This window comes from Rhinoderma darwinii, chromosome 9, assembly GCF_050947455.1.
Source record: "Rhinoderma darwinii isolate aRhiDar2 chromosome 9, aRhiDar2.hap1, whole genome shotgun sequence".
Classification (NCBI taxonomy): Eukaryota; Metazoa; Chordata; class Amphibia; order Anura; family Rhinodermatidae; genus Rhinoderma; species Rhinoderma darwinii.
The window spans coordinates 47543929-47564890 of NC_134695.1; positions in this window are offsets into that span (position 1 = coordinate 47543929).

The window sequence follows — 20962 nt, forward strand, 5'->3', positions numbered from 1 at the left end:
ACCTAACTTTTCTATCAAGGAAAGAGGGATAAACATCAGTTTTAAAATGTGGAATATATTAATAAAGTGCAAACCACAGGGTCCCAAAATACTTTTACAGCTACAAGTTCCTAAATAGTGACAGCCACTGGGCTCCCCAATACAGTAACAGCTACAGTGCACCCATAAGAGCCACAGCCTGCCATAGGAGTGACAGCAACGGATCTCCATTCTGTCATGATATTTGCTCTTTAAAAAAGTTTTGAATCTAAGGCCCCTTGTCTTTGAGAAACTTAAAGTTACTCTTATCACAAAAGTGATGACATATGGCTAGGATATGCCATCACTTTCTAATTAATGGGGGGCAGTTTCCTGCACAACGGTGGCTGGCAGTGTGTCTAAGTAGACAAAAACTGGAAAGAGGCCAAAGTGCTAAAGCACCGCTGTAGCTCCTTAAATACGAGGATCAGTGGGGGACCGACAGTCCGATCCCAACCGATCAGAAAGTGATGGCACATCCTAAAGATATGCCATCTCTTTCTGTGATGGGAATAACCATTTAATATAAAAAAAACATGCCATAAACCTGTGTGTTGTGTTTTTTTTAGAATTGCCTATCAGACACATGCAGCTGTGAGGACAGCGAGGAATGCATGTGTGCCGCACTGGCTTCATATGCCTATGCATGTGCCAAGAAAAGTGTTACTCTAAATGGATGGAGAGACAATGTATGTGGTAAGTACTCAATTAAGCTCTGTTGTCTAGATTCTAAACTACAAGTATTTACCTATTAGGGAAACGTCCATTTACTTGCTGTTTGGCTCTTGAGCATTTTACTCGGAAACCACATGGTCCCTCATTGAAGATTATTATAACTGATCTGAAATATCATCATACACTCGGCTGTTTGCACCATGGATATCAGTAGTGACAGCCTCTCCTTGTTGTAGCTATGGCTAATAAAGGGGGCCCAATCAGTGAACCCCTCATAACGTTAATGTTTCCTCGAACGTTATATACTGTAGAGCGAGTTTGTTCAGAGAGGGTAATACCATTTGTATGTTACGGAATTGCTATGCGAGCGATTCCCTTAAAGGCTGCAGGAGACTGCCGGGAGTGAGCGTACAAATGAATCCGCAACTTCCAATCTGTCACAACTCTGATCAATAGAGTCTAAGGCTACTCTATGGTTTTCGCCAGAGCCGACTGTAAGGCAGGATGGTTTTTGCTGCATAGAGCCCCCGTTGTTTTAGCAGAGTTCAGTGTTGGATAAGAGGTTCAATGCAGGCAATACCAGAACAGGATAACCAGACAGCCAGAGGGTAAACAGAAAGTCCAAAACAGAAAGCAAGTGGATATCAGGTATAGCAGAGGTCAAAACCAGCCTGGAGCATATATTCCAAATCAGTAAACAAGGGGTTATCCAGAGACAAGCCAAGGTCAGTTTCCAAGAAGTCCAGAAGTCAGAGCTATAGGGTATTGTCAGAAGCTTGATCAAAACACCTGAAGACAAGAAAATCAGAAGCAAAGAACAAGTGGAGGAAGCCAGGTATAAATACTCCACCCTTACCCCTAATAGGGAGAAAGACAGAGCAGAGAGATAGGCTCAAAGTACAACCAGAACGGCCCAGAAGCTAGACCAGTAGTCAAGGCGTTCTTAAAGGAACAGACACTTCCTAACATTGTATTTGGAGAAGTTATGAAATGTATGAAATGGATCAGTGTAGGTAAAACTCTGTGAGGTAAATATAGCATCATCATAGTCCGTAAGGTTGTACACATACATAATTCTATTATGCATATCATGTAAAATTGTGAGGAAACCAAAAACACACCATTATGATATTGTCCTTAAAAAAATAATCACAACTCCAGATATATAAACCAGAAAAACCCTGGATCATTTAACTATATTACACAATAATTACAAAAAACTTTAGAGAAAAAGATATTCAAACTCTATTTAATAAACTTCATTTAATGACTCATCTAACCCTCCCCCACCCGACTGTTCCAGATGAATATCGCTTTACAGATTTATTGCTCTTTGAGCAAGGCTAGGTCAGGACTTGTTTTCAGTCCTGAAGAATAAAAAAAATACAATTCTGCTCACTAATAAAATACTGTATAAAATAGTGAGGTATATAAACACATTATACTAGATAATTGCAAACTTTTTTTTATTATACAATGATATTTCACTGTACTTGAAAATGTAGCTGATTTATTGTATAATGAAAAGTCTTACTATTTTCTAACATAATTTGTGGATCAATTCTTCAAGATCTCTGCTTGATATCATTAAACGGAAACCTTCATAGTTTACTTTCAGAGGCTTAAAATCTGTCATGATTATGTGATGGTCACAAAGGGGCATGGCTCCTTACAGTACAGCTTTCAGAGTCTTGTTACGAGCCGTGCACCTATTTGTCCAACATATGACTAATACGTGTTTTTGAACTCTCTAAGTAAACAACTGAGGTTCCCACTGAATTACAGCAAGCTGAGATCTTAAAAACTACAAGGAATTAATACAAAAAAAATGTGTTACAAAATTCTATAACTTTTCATTATAAAACGAATATGTTTTATTTGCTGGATCTGGAATACCCCTTTTAAATATATATATATACCTATGTGACTATGACATGTCAGGAGTTTTCTGAAAGCTTATTTACCCTTTAAAATGAACATATATATATATATCTATAGATATAGATCTATATAACAAATAACCCAAGCACTCACGTATATAGTGATATTTTTTATTTTTGTTTTATCTCCATAAAGGTATTTTTGGAACAAATACTTTTCTTCAATCAGTGTTTTCAAGACACTTTTTTTTTTACAGGCGATTTATTTATTTTAATGTTTCAGCCAATCCAGGCCTTTATCACAATCGGTTTAACTAGTATACAAAATAGAGAAAACATACAGTATAAGTAATAATGTATATACAAATATACAAGATATGCAAAATTGTGCAAAAAAAACGAAATGTTTACTGGATGTTTAGAGAATGCATATAATGGAAACATATTAGCCCAAGTGGAATATGTCTCCACTATATGCATTCTCTAAACATCCAGTAAAGATTTAGTTTTTTTGCACAATTTTGCATATCTTGTATATTTGTATATATATTATTACTTATACTGTATTTTTTCTCTATTTTGTATACTAGTTAAAGCGATTGTGATAAAGGCCTGGATTGGCCGAAACGTCCAAATAAATAAATCGCCTGTAAAGAGAAGTGTCTTGAAAACACTGATTGAAGAAAAGTATTTGTTCCAAAAATACCTTTATGGGGAAAAAACTAAAATAAAAATATCACATTCATTTATATACTTGAGTGCTGGGGTTATTTGTTTTACATATGTCATAGTGACATGTCAGAAGTTTTGATCGGTGGGGGTCTGAGAACTGAGACCCCCCACCGATCACTAAAACAAAGTGGTAGAAGTACTCAGGCCAGTGCTGTGCCACTTTGTTTCTGATCGGCTTTTCTCGGGAGGTCGAGCAGTTGGTGTACGGACTCACTATGACATGTCAGCAGTTTTCTGAAAGTTTAGTTGCCCTTTAAAACATACTGTATTAGCTTTATGTTACTACTTACTCCAATAACCCTTTAGGTCATGACATTTAGTTTGTGCAAATTTGTCGCGTCCTTGCCTTGAATAATTTTTCTTCTATTGTTTATGTTTTTCCTTATAGAAAAGTACATAAAATCTTGCAAAGAGTCCCAAGTATACCAATATAATGTGTCCAGTTGTCAGCCAACCTGCCGATCTCGAAGTAATGATGACACAACATTTAACTTTAAAATCTCTCCGGTGGATGGTTGTGTGTGCAAAGAAGGAACATATCTGAATGACAATGGTGATTGTGTAGTTTCAAGTTCATGCCCATGTTACTACCAAGGCAATGTGATGGAATCTGGAGAATTGGTTGAGGAGAATGGAATTACATGGTAAGGGCTCATTTACACGAGCGTGTTATACGTACATATTAGTCTATGGGGCCGTGCAGACAGGTGCGTGATTTTTACGCTGCGTGAATCCGCCGCGAAAAACTCACGACATGTTCTATATTTGTGCGCTGTTCGCGCATCACGCACCCATTGAAGTCAATGGGTGCGTGAAAACCACGCATGTCACACGGAAGCACAAGCGTGATTCGCGCAACAGCACTGAAAAGGATGTGCTTTTCTGTTTACAAACATCCAAACGGAGTGTCATAATGATGGCGGCTGCGCGAAAATCATGCAGCCGCGCATCATACGGGGCTGTCACACGCAGCTGTTAAGTGCCTTTTGCGCACGCAAAATGCTGCACACGCTTGTGTAAACCCGGTTTAAGAATGTAAGAAAAACGTGGGCCTCTTTTATCTCTTTCATGGTCAACCTGGTTCTCCCTGGCATGACTGAACATGGCTGGATTTTTATTTTCGGACCCCTAACTTCTTAGTGCTAGCCTGTCAACCTGATAGATTATTGGAACCTGAAATGCATCCTTTGAATCCATCAGCCAGTGTAAGGCCTTGTTCACACAGCGTGAATGTGACGCATTTTTCGGTGCTAAAAAACGTGTTAAAAACGTATGATTTAAGCTTCCTACCGACATCCATGGGAAAGCGCATTTTTAGTGCATAGGATGCGTCTTTTTTTATGCTAGCGTATTTAAAAACACGTACTGTTAAAAAAGAAGCGTCAGGGAAATTCTTTGGTGTGTAAAATGCACCAAAAAAGCCTAATTCTCATAGTCAATAGGAGTCCTAATTATGCACCAAAAAACGTGCCAAAAACATGCACAAAACACGTAAAAAAACACAACGAAAAATGTTTTTGAAAAGTTTAAACATCAGGTTTTTTGAGCGCCGTGTGAACAAGGTCTTAGGACAAGAGGTGGGCTTACATGCACCTCTGTATTTCCAGTTTGCGTGACTGCAACTATGCTGTAATAACTATGCTGTACTTCAACAGGTAAGAATGGTTATTCCCTCATTACAGCCGCCCACAGTGTCCCTATAGCCAACCAAAGTCCCTACATAAGCGTCAGCCAAAGTGCCTTTCAGTGCTCCCATAAAAGAACCATCCAGAGTTCCTTCAAAAAAGCCAGCCAGAGACCCTTCATAAGAGCCAACTAGAATACCTCCTTAAAGCTAGCCAAAGTGATTTTCAGTGCCCCATAACTGCCACCCACATAACAGTAGGGAGGTACCCTTAGTGTCCAAGGCAGAGGTTTTAGAAATTGTGGCAGCTGGTTTTACAAAATGTATTAAAAGTAATTCAGTGGAATTCATTGAGGATGATCAAACTTTATATGAACTTTTCTGGATGTAATTTACATTTGCATAAACTTACTAGCTAAAATAAAATGTCACTGCATATAAAAAAAACCTGTCAGTTTAACGATAAATACATTTTGTATTATATTCATAGCACCTGTGAAAGAGGCGAGCTGACATGTATGGGTGCCGTCATTAAAGTGCCAGGTAAATTAAAAGGACTCATTTGTATTTTTATTGAAAAGTTTAGCAACTTGGAATTTATGCTATTATACTTTTATCAAATGCTGCTACAGAGACTGAACTTGGAAGAGTGAACTTCCTAATTAGAGATGAGCGAACTTATGAAAAGTTCGGTTCGGCAAGTTCGCCGAATTTCGTGCAAAAGTTCGATTCGGACCGAACTAGTTCTGACCGAACCTGTAATACAAGAAAGCCCCTAAAAATCGTGTATAACACTGTTTTAAAGCCCTAGAAGCCCTGTATAACACTCTTAGGTCACCCATGAGTGTATCCAAGTACTTTTGAGCTGTCTTTAATGCAAAGTTGGTGTCAAAGTTACGCCAACATGTATGGCTCTAGGAAAACGGATGGGACACGGAGATAACTAACAGAAACCACTGCACTTGTGCATGTTGTATGCTTAATGCATTGTTAAAAAAGGTACAAAAATTTACCATTTTAGGCGGCTGATGCCTGCCAGGGTTCATACATATAAGGTGGTAAAAGAAGAAGCAATGGCTTTTGACAAGCCCTCCAAAAATTGACCCTTTTTATTGGCAGATGCCTGCCGGGGTTCATCCATACATGGATGTAAAAGCAACAAGCAATGGCTTTTCACAAGCCCTCCAAAAATTGACCCTTTTTATTGGCAGATGCCTGCCGAGGTTCTTCCATACATGGATGTAAAAGCAACAAGCAATGGCTTTTCACAAGCCCTCCAAAAATTGACCCTTTTTATTGGCAGATGCCTGCCGGGGTTCTTCCATACATTGATGTAAAAGCAACAAGCAATGGCTTTTGACAAGCCCTCCAAAAATTGACCCTTTTTATTGGCAGATGCCTGCCGGGGTTCTTCCATACATGGATGTAAAAGCATTAAAGCAACAAGCAATGGCTTTTCACAAGCCCTCCAAAAATTGACCCTTTTTATTGGCAGATGCCTGCCGGGGTTCTTCCATACATGGATGTAATAGCATTAAAGCAACAAGCAATGGCTTTTCACAAGCCCTCCAAAAATTGACCCTTTTTATTGGCAGATGCCTGCCGGGGTTCTTCCATACATGGATGTAAAAGCATTAAAGCAACAAGCAATGGCTTTTCACAAGCCCTCCAAAAATTGACCCTTTTTATTGGCAGATGCCTGCCGGGGTTCTTCCATACATGGATGTAAAAGCAACAAGCAATGGCTTTTCACAAGCCCTCCAAAAATTGACCCTTTTTATTGGCAGATGCCTGCCGAGGTTCTTCCATACATGGATGTAAAAGCAACAAGCAATGGCTTTTCACAAGCCCTCCAAAAATTGACCCTTTTTATTGGCAGATGCCTGCCGGGGTTCTTCCATACATTGATGTAAAAGCAACAAGCAATGGCTTTTGACAAGCCCTCCAAAAATTGACCCTTTTTATTGGCAGATGCCTGCCGGGGTTCTTCCATACATGGATGTAAAAGCATTAAAGCAACAAGCAATGGCTTTTCACAAGCCCTCCAAAAATTGACCCTTTTTATTGGCAGATGCCTGCCGGGGTTCTTCCATACATGGATGTAATAGCATTAAAGCAACAAGCAATGGCTTTTCACAAGCCCTCCAAAAATTGACCCTTTTTATTGGCAGATGCCTGCCGGGGTTCTTCCATACATGGATGTAAAAGCATTAAAGCAACAAGCAATGGCTTTTCACAAGCCCTCCAAAAATTGACCCTTTTTATTGGCAGATGCCTGCCGGGGTTCTTCCATACATGGATGTAAAAGCATTAAAGCAACAAGCAATGGCTTTTCACAAGCCCTCCAAAAATTGACCCTTTTTATTGGCAGATGCCTGCCGGGGTTCTTCCATACATTGATGTAAAAGCATTAAAGCAACAAGCAATGGCTTTTCACAAGCCCTCCAAAAATTGACCCTTTTTATTGGCAGATGCCTGCCGGGGTTCTTCCATACATGGATGTAAAAGCATTAAAGCAACAAGCAATGGCTTTTCACAAGCCCTCCAAAAATTGACCCTTTTTATTGGCAGATGCCTGCCGGGGTTCTTCCATACATGGATGTAAAAGCAACAAGCAATGGCTTTTCACAAGCCCTCCAAAAATTGACCCTTTTTATTGGCAAGGGTGAGTAGTAGCAGCACATTAAAAGACACTGGACGACAGTCACAGGACAAAGCCCTGTGGTGGGGCAGGCCTGCTTGTAGCAGACGGGCGGCAGTGGAGGTTTATTGGTGGTAGTAGTCGAGGTAGCCAACACAGACAGCAAGGGTGCAAGCAGTAGTAGCAGTAGTAGCAGCACATTAAAAAAAGAGACTGGACAGTCAGAGGAGGGCAAAGCCCTGTGGTGGGGCAGGCCTCAGGCCTGCTTGTAGCAGACGGCAGTGGAGGTGTATTGGTGGTAGTAGAGGTAGACTAGCCAACACAGACAGCAAGGGTGGTAGGACTGGTAGTAGCAGCAGCACATTAAAAAAAGAGACTGGACGACAGTCACAGGACATAGCCCTGTGGTGGGGTAGGCCTGCTTGTAGCAGACGGGCGGCAGTGTAGGTGTATTGGTGGTATTAGAGGTAGCCAACACAGACAGCAAGGGTGCAAGCAGTAGTAGCAGTAGTAGCAGCACATTAAAAAAAAGAGAGACTGGACAGTCACAGGAGGACAAAGCCCTGTGGTGGGGCAGGCCTCAGGCCTGCTTGTAGCAGACGGGCGGCAGTGGAGGTGTATTGGTGGTAGTAGTCGAGGTAGCCAACACAGACAGCAAGGGTGCAAGCAGTAGTAGCAGTAGTAGCAGCACATTAAAAAAAGAGACTGGACAGTCACAGGAGGACAAAGCCCTGTAGTGGGGCAGGCCTCAGGCCTGCTTGTAGCAGATGGCAGTGTAGGTGTATTGGTGGTAGTAGAGGTACTAGCCAACACAGACAGCAAGGGTGCAAGCAGTAGTAGCAGTAGTAGCAGCACATTAAAAAAAGAGACTGGAGAGTCACAGGACAAAGCCCTCTGGTGGGGCAGGCCTGCTTGTAGCAGACGGCACTGGGGTGGATTGGTGGTAGAAGTAGTAGCAGCTGCAGCACCAACAGCGGCACATTAAAAAAAGAGTGGACAGGACAGAATCCCATAGTAGCAGGCGGCAGTAGCAGGCGGCAGCAGCAGCAGCAATGTAAGATCTAATCAGTGGCATCAGGCACAGGGGTTTTAAAATCCTCACCGATCCACGCTTGATTCATTTTCAGAAACGTGAGATTTTCCAAGCTGTTGGCGGACAATCTTGTTCGCTTAGGGGTGACGAAGCCCCCTGCTGCGCTGAATACCCTCTCTGACGCTACACTGGAGGGTGGACAAGACAGTACACCCATGGCAAACTGGGCCAGTTCTTGCCAATGATCCAATCTGCTGACCCAGAAGTCCATGGGGTCTGGGATCAGCATTTCTGACGGAGAAAGGGCACAGTCCAAGTACGAGTGAACCTGGTTGTTTAGGTGCTGCACCTGGAGATGGTGAACATCCCTTTGGTGACTAGTGCTACGATGTGTGTCAGGTCGGGGTATTGGATGTAAAAATGTTGTCATCATATTTTCCAAACTGAATTGGCTGCTGCTGCTGCTGCTGCTGCCGCTGCTGCCACGGCTGCCGCCTATTGCAGAGGTAGCTCTGCCAGAGGCGGTGGAACGATGAGACAGTGGGGAGCGGAGAGTGGCCCCCCGGTCAGACATGCTTGCAGCGGGTGTCTGCCGTTTGAAAGCCATGACAAGCTGGCTGCATAGCTTCTCTCTATAATAAGCCAATTTTGCCTCCCTCTCGGAAGGCGCAAAAAACTCCCCCATTCTGGCTTTATACCGAGGGTCTAAAAGTGTGGCTATCCAGTAGTCATCTCTTTGCTTCATGCTAACAATACGACAGTCAGCGCGCAAGTAACGAAGCATACAGCTCGCCATCCTGGCCAGCGTTTCAGAGGGCCCGGTTGGTTCCATCTCCGCCCCATACTGCCATGGTTGTCCATCATCAAGGTCGTCGTCAGACTCGTCATCACCACCATCACTGTCATGTTGTGCGGCTGCCTCGTCCCCTATCCCTTCCTGTGATTCCATCTCCAAATCCAGCTCCTCTTCAGGTCCTGTTTCCTCATCCTCCTCCTCCTCCTCAACATCCATAGCCAGATGTGATCCTTCCTCCATCCTTTGCTGAATCATCGCTGTGAGCGTTTGCTCCATAATGAATATCAGCGGCATAACATCGTTCATTCCGCTAGCGTCACGGCTCACAAATCGTGTGGCCTCTTCAAAGGGCCTCAAAACGCGACATGCGTCTCTAACCAGCTGCCAGTGCCTGAGCTCGAAATTACACTGGCTCCAAACGCTGCCCGTCTGCTGCATCAGGAAATCATTCACGGCTTTCCGCTGTTCGTACAGACGGTCCAACATGTGCAGGGTGGAATTCCATCGTGTTGGAACGTCGCAAATCAGGCTGTGTTCTGGGAGATTGTTTTGACGCTGCAAGTCCAGGAGGGCGTGCTTAAATGCATACGAACGTCTAAAGCGAACGCAAACCCTCCTGGACATGGCCAGCACACCCTTCAAACCAACATATGACTTTAAGAAGCGTGTTATGACCAGATTGATCACATGTGCCATGCAAGGAGCGTGTGTCAGGTGACCTAGACGCAGTGCAGCCACAACGTTCTTGCCGTTATCAGAGACAACATTGCCCAGTGTGAGTTTCAGAGGAGACAGCCAGCGTGCGATTTCCTCCTTGATGCACAGCAGCAGCTCCTGCCCTGTGTGGCTTTTCTCGCCCAGGCTCAGCAGGTGTAAGACAGCGTTGTGGCGCTTCACCTTGCACCTATGAAAAGAGGAGGGAGGAGGAGTGGAAGATACGCTGTGTCCTGTCGGGGACGGGAAGACCTCCAAGGAGGAAGGCAAGGAGGAGGAGGAGGAGTAGGAGGAGAAGGATGGTAGGCGCCTGGTGTCCGGAGTTGAACTAGAAACATACAAGCGTGGAGGTGGTAATGCCTGGCATTGCTGCGGTGGTGCATCGGACTGCAAAATATTGACCCAGTGGGCCGTGAAAGACATGTACTGTCCCTGCCCATAGTTGCTGCTCCACGTGTCGACGGTGGCATGTACCCTGCTGCACACGGATAATTGCAAGGACTTGGACACCTTTTCCTCCACATGCTTGTGCAAGGCAGGGACAGCTGTTTTGGAGAAGTAATGTCGGCTAGGTATTCGCCACCTAGGCTGAGCGCACGCCATCAATTGCTTGAAGCCGGCGGAGTCGACCAGGTGGTATGGCAGCGACTGCACCACCAACAACTTTGCCAGGTGTGAATTAAGCCGCACGACAAGTGGATGACTGGGTATATATTGTTGCTTATTGGACAACGATTCCGTAATGGATAACTGACGGGACATAGGAGGAGCACTAGATGACAGTGATGATGATGATGACAACGACATGGTGGATAAGGCCTGGCTACTACTTAGATGACAGGGACTCGGAGCAGCAGCAGCAGCGGAAGAGGGGTCTTCATTAGATGTACATGATGGTGGGGCATGTTGATTGTCCCACATGGCCTTGTGATGCCGTTCCATGTGTTTACGTAGAGCAGTAGTTCCTACATTGCTGCCCTGCCCACGCCTTACTTTCTGCTTGCAGATACGGCACTGTGCCATGTTTTCCTCCTCTGGGAAGGTACAGAAAAATTGCCACACGGCAGAGTACCGTAAAGAGGTAGTACCACGTCCACCACCACCACCACCACCACAACCACCCGAGCTTGCCCCTTGTCTGGCAGGCTTTTTTCGGGAACCTACACCAGCATCTGTGTCGCCGTCACCGGCTCCTGAGCTGACCCTACCGCTGCAACGTTTTGCAGATTGACTTCTGCCCCTACCTCGGCTTGGCTGTTTATCACATCCAGTGCCGCCACTACTACCCTCCTCCTCTGACGCCGTCATCACCTCGTCACCTGGTTCCCACGTCCTGTCTAAAACAACATCATCATCATAGCCTTCCTCATCATCCCCGCCACTTCTGTCACTGTGTTGTGAATGTGATGTGACATCATGGCGGGCTCCATGCCCCCCCTCATTACTGCGTCTGCCACCACGGCTACCACCACCAACACCCCCACTACCGCAGCTATGCGTCTCGGTCACCGCTTCCACCTCCACCACCGCCGCAACACACTCCGTTGGCTGACTCGCGGAAAACAAATCATCATCATCACTATGTTGTTCAGTATCTTCCTTCGCACCCGAGGAGATGTCTCTTAGGACTCTCAGGAAAGATGGCTTCCCGCTAGGAAGGGGGAGCGAAGACATAGATGATGGAATGGAAACGCTAGAAATACCTATATTACTACTGTCACCGTGCCAAGGAACTGTAGAGGATCTGGAATCCAACGAAACCTGGCTTGAAGCCAGATCGTCAGAGTCTTCCTGCTGAGATGACCGCGAGCCAGCCAACCAGTCCACAATGGCCGTATTGTCTAAAGTAACCCGCCCACCGGAGGAGATGGACAAGTCTGGCTTGCTGATACTACTACTAGCAGGCACATGGCAGCTGCTACTAGTGGAACTGGGCACATGTCTTGTGCCACAAATGCTGCTACTGGGTCTGGCACCAACAGATCCAACATTTGGACTGGAAGAGGAGACGGCATGGGTGTTTCTTCCTCTACCCCGTCCTTTCACAACCTTTTTTTTCCCAGACATTTCAGAGCCCCTTTTAAAAGCGTATTCACACACGGACACTGGCTTGGCAAATGGCAATGAATGAGAATTTCAATCAGCCTCGCTGCAGTGCACTCAGGGAATGCTGGGCCTTGTAGTACTACTAGGCTGCCTGTATGGCAAGTTGGATTGTTATTCCAGGGATGAGCCCCTTTTAAAAGCGTATTCACACACGGACACTGGCTTGGCAAATGGCAATGAATGAGAATTTCAATCAGCCTCGCTGCAGTGCACTCAGGGAATGCTGGGCGTTGTAGTACTTCTAGGCTGCCTGTATGGCAAGTTGGATTGTTATCCTGTTAATAACGGCCAGGGATGAGCCCCTTTTAAAAGCGTATTCACACACGGACACTGGCTTGGCAAATGGCAATGAATGAGAATTTCAATCAGCCTCGCTGCAGTGCACTCAGGGAATGCTGGGCCTTGTAGTACTACTACTACCACTACTACAAAGGCTGCCTGTATTGCAAGTTGGATGCAATGGGGATGAGCCCCTTCTAAAAGCGTATTCACACACGGACACTGGCTTGGCAAATGGCAATGAATGAGAATTTCAATCAGCCTCGCTGCAGTGCACTCAGGGAATGCTGGGCCTTGTAGTACTACTACTACCACTACTACAAAGGCTGCCTGTATTGCAAGTTGGATGCAATGGGGATGAGCCCCTTCTAAAAGCGTATTCACACACGGACACTGGCTTGGCAAATGGCAATGAATGAGAATTTCAATCAGCCTCGCTGCAGTGCACTCAGGGAATGCTGGGCCTTGTAGTACTACTAGGCTGCCTGTATGGCAAGTTGGATTGTTATTCCAGGGATGAGCCCCTTTTAAAAGCGTATTCACACACGGACACTGGCTTGGCAAATGGCAATGAATGAGAATTTCAATCAGCCTCGCTGCAGTGCACTCAGGGAATGCTGGGCCTTGTAGTACTACTAGGCTGCCTGTATGGCAAGTTGGATTGTTATTCCAGGGATGAGCCCCTTTTAAAAGCGTATTCACACACGGACACTGGCTTGGCAAATGGCAATGAATGAGAATTTCAATCAGCCTCGCTGCAGTGCACTCAGGGAATGCTGGGCGTTGTAGTACTTCTAGGCTGCCTGTATGGCAAGTTGGATTGTTATCCTGTTAATAACGGCCAGGGATGAGCCCCTTTTAAAAGCGTATTCACACACGGACACTGGCTTGGCAAATGGCAATGAATGAGAATTTCAATCAGCCTCGCTGCAGTGCACTCAGGGAATGCTGGGCCTTGTAGTACTACTACTACCACTACTACAAAGGCTGCCTGTATTGCAAGTTGGATGCAATGGGGATGAGCCCCTTCTAAAAGCGTATTCACACACGGACACTGGCTTGGCAAATGGCAATGAATGAGAATTTCAATCAGCCTCGCTGCAGTGCACTCAGGGAATGCTGGGCCTTGTAGTACTACTAGGCTGCCTGTATGGCAAGTTGGATTGTTATTCCAGGGATGAGCCCCTTTTAAAAGCGTATTCACACACGGACACTGGCTTGGCAAATGGCAATGAATGAGAATTTCAATCAGCCTCGCTGCAGTGCACTCAGGGAATGCTGGGCCTTGTAGTACTACTACTACCACTACTACAAAGGCTGCCTGTATTGCAAGTTGGATGCAATGGGGATGAGCCCCTTCTAAAAGCGTATTCACACACGGACACTGGCTTGGCAAATGGCAATGAATGAGAATTTCAATCAGCCTCGCTGCAGTGCACTCAGGGAATGCTGGGCCTTGTAGTACTACTAGGCTGCCTGTATGGCAAGTTGGATTGTTATTCCAGGGATGAGCCCCTTTTAAAAGCGTATTCACACACGGACACTGGCTTGGCAAATGGCAATGAATGAGAATTTCAATCAGCCTCGCTGCAGTGCACTCAGGGAATGCTGGGCCTTGTAGTACTACTACTACCACTACTACAAAGGCTGCCTGTATTGCAAGTTGGATGCAATGGGGATGAGCCCCTTCTAAAAGCGTATTCACACACGGACACTGGCTTGGCAAATGGCAATGAATGAGAATTTCAATCAGCCTCGCTGCAGTGCACTCAGGGAATGCTGGGCCTTGTAGTACTACTAGGCTGCCTGTATGGCAAGTTGGATTGTTATTCCAGGGATGAGCCCCTTTTAAAAGCGTATTCACACACGGACACTGGCTTGGCAAATGGCAATGAATGAGAATTTCAATCAGCCTCGCTGCAGTGCACTCAGGGAATGCTGGGCCTTGTAGTACTACTACTACCACTACTACAAAGGCTGCCTGTATTGCAAGTTGGATGCAATGGGGATGAGCCCCTTCTAAAAGCGTATTCACACACGGACACTGGCTTGGCAAATGGCAATGAATGAGAATTTCAATCAGCCTCGCTGCAGTGCACTCAGGGAATGCTGGGCCTTGTAGTACTACTACCACTACTACAAAGGCTGCCTGTATTGCAAGTTGGATGCAATGGGGATGAGCCCCTTCTAAAAGCGTATTCACACACGGACACTGGCTTGGCAAATGGCAATGAATGAGAATTTCAATCAGCCTCGCTGCAGTGCACTCAGGGAATGCTGGGCCTTGTAGTACTACTAGGCTGCCTGTATGGCAAGTTGGATTGTTATTCCAGGGATGAGCCCCTTTTAAAAGCGTATTCACACACGGACACTGGCTTGGCAAATGGCAATGAATGAGAATTTCAATCAGCCTCGCTGCAGTGCACTCAGGGAATGCTGGGCCTTGTAGTACTACTAGGCTGCCTGTATGGCAAGTTGGATTGTTATTCCAGGGATGAGCCCCTTTTAAAAGCGTATTCACACACGGACACTGGCTTGGCAAATGGCAATGAATGAGAATTTCAATCAGCCTCGCTGCAGTGCACTCAGGGAATGCTGGGCCTTGTAGTACTACTACTACCACTACTACAAAGGCTGCCTGTATTGCAAGTTGGATGCAATGGGGATGAGCCCCTTCTAAAAGCGTATTCACACACGGACACTGGCTTGGCAAATGGCAATGAATGAGAATTTCAATCAGCCTCGCTGCAGTGCACTCAGGGAATGCTGGGCGTTGTAGTACTTCTAGGCTGCCTGTATGGCAAGTTGGATTGTTATCCTGTTAATAACGGCCAGGGATGAGCCCCTTTTAAAAGCGTATTCACACACGGACACTGGCTTGGCAAATGGCAATGAATGAGAATTTCAATCAGCCTCGCTGCAGTGCACTCAGGGAATGCTGGGCCTTGTAGTACTACTACTACCACTACTACAAAGGCTGCCTGTATTGCAAGTTGGATGCAATGGGGATGAGCCCCTTCTAAAAGCGTATTCACACACGGACACTGGCTTGGCAAATGGCAATGAATGAGAATTTCAATCAGCCTCGCTGCAGTGCACTCAGGGAATGCTGGGCCTTGTAGTACTACTAGGCTGCCTGTATGGCAAGTTGGATTGTTATTCCAGGGATGAGCCCCTTTTAAAAGCGTATTCACACACGGACACTGGCTTGGCAAATGGCAATGAATGAGAATTTCAATCAGCCTCGCTGCAGTGCACTCAGGGAATGCTGGGCCTTGTAGTACTACTACTACCACTACTACAAAGGCTGCCTGTATTGCAAGTTGGATGCAATGGGGATGAGCCCCTTCTAAAAGCGTATTCACACACGGACACTGGCTTGGCAAATGGCAATGAATGAGAATTTCAATCAGCCTCGCTGCAGTGCACTCAGGGAATGCTGGGCGTTGTAGTACTTCTAGGCTGCCTGTATGGCAAGTTGGATTGTTATCCTGTTAATAACGGCCAGGGATGAGCCCCTTTTAAAAGCGTATTCACACACGGACACTGGCTTGGCAAATGGCAATGAATGAGAATTTCAATCAGCCTCGCTGCAGTGCACTCAGGGAATGCTGGGCCTTGTAGTACTACTACTACCACTACTACAAAGGCTGCCTGTATTGCAAGTTGGATGCAATGGGGATGAGCCCCTTCTAAAAGCGTATTCACACACGGACACTGGCTTGGCAAATGGCAATGAATGAGAATTTCAATCAGCCTCGCTGCAGTGCACTCAGGGAATGCTGGGCCTTATAGTACTACTAGGCTGCCTGTATTGCAAGTTGGATGCAACGGGGATGAGCCCCTTATAAAAGCGTATTCACACACTGGCTGAGTAGTGAGTAGTGGATGAGCCCCTTCGATTTCTGAATTCCTGCCTTTTAGATTCCTAAAGCTTTCCCTTACTGCACAGAGATGCTATTCCTACAGCTCCTGTCTGTAAAATGGCCGCTGAGCTCCGTGCATAGACTTTTATTGCAGGCTTGAGCCCGCCCCTATGCTGCCTCCCGATAGGCTGGGAGAGCCGTTTGCAAGGCATTATGGGGTAGCCTGATGTCAGGTGATCTTCTGTAATCCTCCATTTTAGATGTAACATGTGGCAGGCGCCAAAATGTAGCCGGGTTCGGTCAAAACGGGTTCGGCCGAACCCGGTAAAGTTCGGATTCGCTGCGAACCGAACTTTTCCTGAAGTTCGGACCGAAACCGGGTTCGGTTGTCCCGGTTCGCTCATCTCTATTCCTAATACATACACAACATCCTGATTCTGCAGTGCTTGAGGGTGGAGTTATTGCATACAAATATCATATAATATGCTTTTTATGCTATTAAAACAAAAAAATATAATCTCCATTTCCCTACCAGATGTAGATATATATTATCATCAAAAATGTTGGGTCTATCCTTTATTTTTGGGTCCTTCCTCATGCGATGCTAGGCCGATGTTCAACACTCCAGTCCCTTGCTGCTCCCTCCCCTCTTCCCATCATGATGTTTCACTGAAAGGGTATGTACACGCGTAGTGTTTTCAGGCGTATTTCGGGGCGTTTACGCCTCGAAAAATACCTGAAAAAATGGAAGCCGAACGCCTACAAACATCTGCCCATTGATATCAGTGGGAAATACGGCACTCTGTTCCAACGGGGCATTTTTTTGCGCAGCCGTTTTGAAAAATGGCTGCGTAAAAAAACGCCCACGAAAAAGAAGTGCATTTCATTTCTTGAGCCATTTTTGAAGCCGTTTTTCATTGACTCCATAGAAAAACAGCTCCAAAAACGGCCGTAAAAAACTCTACAGCTCCGTATTTTCAGACATTTTTGGCTAAGAGTGTGAACATACCCAAAGAGTGAAATACAGAGAATCTGCAGTTACAGCCCCTCCCTGTCTATTTTCCTCACGGAGGCACCATATGATGGCAAACGGCCTGCCAACATATCCATAGGGCGTGGGCCCTTAAAAAGGACTTTTTTTTCTCATATATAATTTTTTAGTAAATAATTGTATTTCCCATAAAAGAAAAATTCTGGAGCAACATTATTCATACATTTCCAGGAGGGGTTGACATAATGCGGAGTTTACGTTAAGATGCTCCAGAATTTTTATTTTATGGGGGATACGAGTGTTCACGTTATTCAACATCTCAGGAGAGCAGACAGGTCCGCTTTAATGTAAGCTGCTCAGGTATAAACATGGCTGTACTACATCCCAGGGGCGGACATGTCATATGTGCAACCTGTGCAGCTGCACAAGGGCCCAGTAGGTAAGGAGGCCAATTGCCACCTTAAAGGGGTTTTCTCATCAGGGACATTTGTGACATATTCACAGGATATGCCATAAATGTCAGATAGATGTGGGGCCCACCTCTGGGACCTGCACACATCTCTAGAACGGGGCCCTTAAAACCCAGTTCTACCTTTCTGTGTTCCTGCTAACACTTGTGATTTACCATGTAAGAAGAAAACAGCGCAGCTTGCTGGGCTACGCTGTTTCTGTAACTCCCATAGTAGTGAATGGCAGTTACGGAAACAGCGTAGCATGCGAGCTACGCTGTTTCTGTAACCTCCTTTCACTTCTATGGGACTTACATGGTCGGTAGAACGGGGTTTAGGGGGCCCCGTTCTAGAGATAGGTGCGGGTCCCAGAGGTGGGATCCACATCTATCTGACATTTACGGCATCTCCCATGGATATGTCATAAGGGCATGGCAAGACGTGGTGGAATTGCTCTGGAAGTCAGAAATCCGCAGCGGACATTTTCTCCATTGGTTTCCACACCTTTTTTGTTAGATTGGTGCACACGTGGCGGAAAACTCAGCTGCGGACCATAGGCTGCGGTGCGGAATTTGGTGTCTGCAGCATACACTGGCTAGTGCGGACGTGTAGCAGACTTGTTACAGACTTATTAAGGAATTTCTCTATTGACTTCAATGGAGATTCAAAATTCCGCAATGAAATCCGCAGATGTTATGTGTGTTGCGTTGCGTATTGGTTTTATGAACAGGATATTTCTTCATTCTCGCTGGACCTATGTGTTTCGAGGTCTATAGCCAGACTGAGATAGAAAGTTTTAAAAGACAGCAGGATGTACTCTTCACCTGAATACGCAACTACTAATCCGCATCAATTTACTGCACATTTTAGGCAAAGGCTCAACGGAATCTGCAACGCAGATTATGTGCGGCATTGATGCGGACAGTGTCTGCAGAAATATGCCACGTCTGGCCATGCCCTAAATGTCCCTGATGGGAAAACCGTTTTAAAAGCAGCTAGCTGACGTACAAAGATTTTTCTGTGGTATTCAGTATAAGGCTGGGTTCACACGTGGCGGAATTTCACTTAAATTCCGCTGCGGACACTCCGCAGCGTTAATCCGCAGCGGAGCCGTTTGTCCATTGACTTTCACTTTAATTTAGCAGTGTTCGTTTAGACGATGCGTACAATTCCGCTGCGGAGCATAGGCTGCGGAGCGGAATTTGGTGTCCGCAGCATGCTCTGTCTGTTGCGGAGCAGTGGCGGACTCATGGCGGAATTTCTCCATTGACTTCAATGGAGATTCTAATTTCCGCAATGAAGTCCGCAGCTGTCATGCACATGTTATGTGTGCTGCGGATGCGTCTTGCTTTTTTAACTTGACATTTCTTCATTCTGGCTGGACCTATGTATTTCTAGGTCTACAGCCAGACTGAGGAAGTCAATGGGGCTCCCGTAATGACGGGAGCGTTGCTAGGAGACGTCTGTAAATAGTCACTGTCCAGGGTGCTGAAAGAGTTAAGCGATCGGCAGTAACTGTTTCTGCACCCGGGACAGTGACTACCGATCACAATATAGAGCAACCTGTCAAAAAAATATAAGTTCATACTTACCGAGAACTCCCTGCTTCTGTCTCCAGTCTGGCTTCCCAGGATGACGTTTCAGTCTAAGTGACGGCTGCAGCCAATCACAGGCCAAGCACAGGCTGCAGCGGTCACATGGACTGGCGCGTCATCCAGGGAGGTCGGGCTGGATGCCGAAAGAGGGACGCGTCACCAAGACAACGGCCGGTAAGTATGAAAATCGTTTACTTTCACTAGGGAAAGTGCTGTCCCTTCTCTCTATCCTGCACTGATAGGGAGAAGGGAAGCACTTTTCCCGCAGTCCGCAGCAGCTAGTCCGCATCAATGTACTGCACATTTTGTGCAGATCCGCAGCAGAATCTGCAACGCAGATTCTGTGCGGCATTGATGCGGACAGTTGCGGAGGAAATCTGCCACGTGTGGGCATGCCCTATATTGGACTCCATATGGTATTCTTACCTAGAAAAATAGTTTTGAAGTGAGAGTATATCCGTAGATCCTGCACCCTAGGGAACTTGTACGCACTACATAATGGCTATATGGAGCTCTGCCATGTGAGTTTTTATAAGAATATACAGTAAGTGCACGTCATATTATTGCACTATGTATGCACTCTAATGAAACTCTTTAATGCACACTTAATATACCATATTCACTTAGCGTGAATACACACTTAATATATTATAATCGTATAGTGTGAATCCACACTTTCGTTTAAATATACAGTCCCTTGTAAGTCTGAATGCATAATACTGCTTGAGGTGCTGCACTGTTTGTTATGGGCATCAATGCACAAGAAATTTAGGTGCTGTGGCTCATTTCAGTGGGAATGCACACTGTGTCGCAGGTGTTGCATTTTTACTATTGCGTGTTCACACACACTGCTGCTAGGTATCAGATCTTTACTCAGTGTGAATGCACACTTTGCTATTTAGTCCAGGTAGGAACAGAATTTATATGTTTTAACTGGATATTTGGAGTAGCTCTATAATAATTTATATCAATATATTGGCACCCTTATCTAGTCTTACCTATCTGGTTAGCCTGGTATCTATAGAAATTATTGGCTTGAGTAGCCCACTTTAAAATAAAAATATTTTTTAAGCGTTCTTGTCCAGGCGAAACCTTTTTTTATATAAACTCTCCTCACTATTTATCACAGTTAATGAGGTGTTGTGATTTGTAAAATAAAATTTTCTGCAGTAACTATTCTTAAATATTATTAAGTGATCACTTTTATCTTTTCCACACAACCAAACCTTTCTTGTCAGTTTGCTTGTCCCCACTGGTTTATCATAATTGCTCCAGTGCTCCAAAAGGAACAAAGGGAGTGGAGTGTCAGAAGAGCTGTCATACGCTAGACATGGACTGCGTAAGTAAACATAACTTTTGTCCCACTGTATGAAGTGCTAGAACTTTGTTATATACATTGGGGGAAATGTATTGATACTGGCACACTGTACGAACATTAGGCCCATCTCACACCTAGTATGAAGTGCCAGATCCTGCCATATTCTTAAAACAATACCAAGTCATACATGGCATTATTTTCCAATACCTTTCTAAGTCTGAAAACTGAGTCACACTCTGCACTAC